The sequence below is a fragment of the Mandrillus leucophaeus genome, unplaced genomic scaffold (genome assembly GCF_000951045.1).
Source record: "Mandrillus leucophaeus isolate KB7577 unplaced genomic scaffold, Mleu.le_1.0 Scaffold222, whole genome shotgun sequence".
In the NCBI taxonomy this organism is placed as follows: Eukaryota; Metazoa; Chordata; class Mammalia; order Primates; family Cercopithecidae; genus Mandrillus; species Mandrillus leucophaeus.
In genome coordinates, this window is record NW_012102277.1 from 3,470,086 (window position 1) to 3,475,365 (window position 5,280).

Consider the following 5,280-nt stretch of genomic DNA (forward strand, 5'->3'; position numbering starts at 1 on the left):
CAAGGAATCTAAGGAATCCAGTGAAATGATACAAGAGATGAAAGATGAAATGGCCATTTTGAGAAAGAAGAAAACTGATGTGATAGAGCTGAAAAACTCACTACAAGAATTTATAGTATGATTGGAAATGTTAACAACAGAATAGAGCAAGCTGAGGAAAGAATCTCAGAACTTGAAGACTGGTTCTTTGAATCAACTCAATCAGACAAAAATAAAGAAAAAAGAATAAAGAGTGAACAAAACCTGTGAGAAATACAGGATTTTCTGAAGAGACCAAATCTATGATTTATTGGCATCCATGAAAGAGAGGGAGAGAGGGCTTGGTGCGGTAACTCACACCTGTAATCTCAGCACTTTGGGAGGCTGAGGCAGGCAGATCATGAGGTCAAGAGATTGAGACCATTCTGGCCAACATGGTGAAACTTCATCTCTACTAAAAATACAAAAATTAGCTGGACGTGGTGGCACGTGCCTGTAGTCCCAACTACTCGGGAGGCTGAGGCAGAAGCATCGCTTGAACCCAGGAAGTAGAGGTTGCAGTGAGCTGAGATTGTTCCACTGCACTCCAGTCTGGCAATAGAACAAGACTGCATCTCAAATACATACATACATACATACATACATACATACATACATACATAAATAAATACATAAATAGAGGGAGAAAGAGCAAGCAACTTGGAAGACGTTTTTGAAGATACTGCCCATGAAAATTTCTCCAACCTCACTGGGGAGGTCAACATTCAAATTCAGAAAATGCAGAGAACTCCATTGAGATACTATACAAGATAACTATCCACAGACGTATAGTTATCAGATTCTTCAAGCTCAATGCAAAAGAAAAGATATTAAAGGCAAGTAGTGAAAAGGGGAATGTTATTTGCAAAGGGACCCCATCAGGCTAATAGCAGACCTGTCAGCAGAAACCCTGCAAGTCAGAAGAGTTTGGGGGCCCATATTCAGCATCCTTAAAGAAAAGAAATTCCAATCAAGAATTTTATATCTGGTCAAACTAAACTTCATAAGCAAATGAGAAATAAAATCCTTTCCAGACAAGCAAATGCTAAGGGAGTTTATAAGACCTGCCTTACAAGAGTCCCTTAAGGGAGGGCTAAAAATGGAAAGAAAACACCATCATCAGCCATCACAAAAACACAAGTACATAGACCATTGAAACTATAAAGCAACTACACAGTAAAGTCTAGATAGCAACCACCTAACAATGTGATGACAGGATCAAATCCACACATATCAGTACTGACCTTGGATGTAAACAGGCTAAGTGCCCCACTTAAAAGGCACAGAGTGACAAGCTCAATAAAGAAGCAAAACCCAGTTGAATGCTGTCTTGAGGAAACCTATTTCATATGCAATGACACCCATAGGCTCAAAGAAAAGGGATGAAGAAAAACGTATTCTAATTTCAGATAAACCAGACTTCGTACCAAAAATGATCAAAAAGCACAAAGAAGAGTGCTACATAATGATAAAGGGTTCAACTCAACAAAAAAACTTGACTATCCTAAATATATACGGACCTAACACTGGAACACCTAGATTCAAAAAATAAGTTCTTAGAGTCCTATGAAGAAACTTCGACAACCACATAATAATAATGGGAAACTTCAACACTCCACTGACAGTATGGCAGATCATCAAGGCAGAAAACTAACAAAAATATTTGGGACCTAAACTTGACCCTTGACCAAATGGACCTAATGGCCATTTACAGTACACTCCACCTAACAACAACAGAATATATATTCTTCTCATCTGCACATAGCACATACTCTAAAATAGACAACATGGTCAGTCATAAAGCAATTCTGAATAAATTTTTAAAAAACACAAAATTATGCCAACCACACTCTTGCACCACTGAGTAATAAAAACAGAAATCAATACTAAGAAGGTTTCTCAAAATCATACAATTTACATGGAAATTAAGCAATCTACTTCTGAATGACTTTTGGTTAAACAGTGAAATTAAGGCAGAAATCAAGTAATTCTTTGAAATTAATGAAAACAAAGATACAATATACCAAAATCTCTGGGACACAGCTAATGCTGTGTTAAGAGGAAACTACAGTACTAAACACCCACATCAAAAAGTTAGAAAACTCACAAATTAACAACCCAACATCACACCTAGAGGAATTAGAAAAACAGGAGCAAACCAACCCTGAAGCTGTAAGAAGAAAAGAAAGAATGAAAGTCAGAGCTAAACTGAACAAAATAGATGCAAAACACCATACAAGAGAAACAGAACTAAAAGTTGGTTTTTTGACAGAATAATTAAGATTAATAGACTGATAGTTAGATTAATGAAGAAAAAAAGAGAATACCCAAATAAACACAATCAAAAGTGACAAAGGGAATGTTACCACTTACCCCAGAGAAATACAAAAAACCCTCAGAAACTATTACATCTCTATGCACACAAAATAGAAAACCTACAAGAAATAGATGTTCCTGGAAACATGCAACCTCCCAAGATTGAAACAGGAAGAAATTGAAATCCTGTACATACCAATAAAAAGTTTTGAAATTGAATCAGTAATAAAAAGCCTACCAACCAGAAAAAGGCCAGGACCAGATGGATTCACAGCCAAATTCGAACAGGCATATAAAGAGCTGGTATGTGCAGGTTCTAACTTATAAGTGGGAGTTAAATGATGAGAGCATGTGGACACAAAGAAGAGAAAAACAGACACTGGAGCATACCTGAGGGTGAAGGGTGAGAGGAGAGAGAAGATCCGAAGAAATAACTATTGGATACTAGGCCTAGTACCTGGATGATGAAATAACCTGTACATCAAACCCCTGCGACATGAGTTTACAAACCTGCACATGTACCCCTGAAACTAAAAGTTAAAAGAAAAAGAACCAGTATGAATCTTACTGAAACTATTCCAAAAAATCGGGGAGGAGAGACCCCTCCCTAACTTATTCTAACAGGCTAGCATCATTTTGACACCAAAACCTGGCTGAGAAACAATGAAGAAAGAAAATTTTAGGTCAATATCCCTGATGAACAAAAATGCAAAAATCCTCAACAAAATACTAGCTAACTGAATCCTGCAGCACACCATAAAGCTAATCCATCATGATCAAGCAGGCTTTATTCTTGGGATGCAAGGTTGGTTCAATATAAGCAAATCAAGAAATGCAATTTATCATATAAATAGAACTAAAAACAAAAACCACATGAATATTTCAGCAGACACAGCAAAGGCTTTTGAAAAAATTTAACATCCCTTTATGATAAAAACCCTCAACAAACTAGGCATCAAAAGAACATACCACAAAATAATGAGAGCAATCTATGACAAACCCACAGCCAACATCATGCTGAGTGGACAAAAGCTGAAAGCATTCCCTTTGAGAACTGGAGCAAGATGACGACACCCACTCTCACCATTCCTATTCAACATAGTACTGGAAGTCCTAGCCAGAGCAATCAGGCAAGAGAAAGAAATAAAAGACTTCCAAATAGAAAGAAAGGAAATCAAATTATCTCTCTTTTCAGACAATATGATTTTATACCTAGAAAACTCTAGCATCTCTGCCCAAAGGCTCCTAGAACAAATGAACAACTTCAACAAAGTTTCAGGATACAACATCAATGAACAAAAGTCAGTAACATTTCTATATTATAATAATGTCTAAGCTGAGAGCCAAATCAAGAACACAAGTTTGATCTCATGATCAAACTTGAGTAGATGAGAAGTTTCTTCTTACAGTGGGCCAAAAAACTGGTTTCTTGAGATGGAAGCTACTCCAGATGAAGATGCTGTGAACATTGTTGAAATGACAACAAAGGACTTGGAATCGTCCATAAACTTAGTTGATAAAGCAGTGGCAGAGTTTGAGAGGATTGACTCCAATTTTGAAAGAAGTTCTACTGTAGGTAAAATGCTATCAAATAGCATTACATGCTACAGTAGAATTTTTTTGTGAAAGGAAAAAGAAGAAACTCCTCATCTCTTCAAGTTTGATCACGAGATTGCAGCAATTCAGTCACATCTTCAGGCTGCACTTCTAGTTCTCTTACAGTTTCTACCACATCTGCAATTACTTTTTGCACTGAAGTTTTGAACTACTAAAAGTCATCCATGGAGGGTTGTAATCAACTACTTTCAAACTCCTGTTTATGTTGACAATTTGACCTCCTCCTGTGAATCATAAATCTTCTTCATGGCATCTAGAATTGTGAATCCTTTCCAGATGGTTTTAGATTTACTTTGCCTAGATCTATCAGAGGAATCACTATCTATGGCAGCTATAGCCGTATGAAATATATTTCTTAAGATGTGAAAGTAAAAATGACTCTTTGGTCCATGGGCTGCAGAATGGATGTTTTGTTAGCAGGCATGAAAACATTTTTCTGCTTGTACATCTCCCTCAGAGCTCTTGGGTGATCAGGTGCATTATCAATGAGCAGAAATATTTTGAAAGAAATCTTTTTATTTTCCGAGCAATAGTTCTCAATAGTGAGCTTAAAAGAGTCAGTAAACCATTCTGTAAAGAGAGGTGCTATTATCTAACTTCTGTTGTTCTGTTTAGGATATATATATATTTTTTAAAGATGGAGTTTTGCTTTGTCACCCAGGCTGGAGTGCAGTGGCATGATCTTAGCTCACTGCAGCCTCAAACTCCTGGCTCAAGTCATCCTCCTGCCTCTGCCTCCCAAGTAGCTGGGACTACAGTGTCATAATTCTTAAGGGCCTTAGGATTTTCAGAGTGGTAAATAAGCATTGACTTCAACTTAAAGTCACCAGCTGCAATAGCCTCTCACGAGAGAGTCAGCCTGTCTTTGAAACCAGTCATTGACCTTTCCTCTCTAGCTATGAGAGTCCTAGATGACATCTTCTTCCAATAGAAGGCTGTTTAATCTACATTGAAAAGCTGCTGTTTAGTGTAGCCACCTTCACCAATTATATTAGCTCGATCATATGGATAACTTGCTGCAGCTTCTTCCTTAGCATTTGCTGCTTCACCTTGCATTTTTATGCTGTAGAGATGGCTTCTTTTCTTAAACCTCATAAACCACCCTCTGCTAGCTTCCAGCTTTTCTTCTGCAGCTTCCTCAACTCTCTCAGTCTTCATAGAATTGAAGAGAATTATGGCCTTGCTGTGGATTAGGCTCTGGCTTAAGGTAATGTTGTGACTGGTTTGCTCTATCCAGACTGCTCAAACTTTCTCCATATCAGCAATTAGGCTGTTTTATTTTCTTATTATTTATGTATTCTCTGGAGTAGCACTTTTAATTTCATTCAA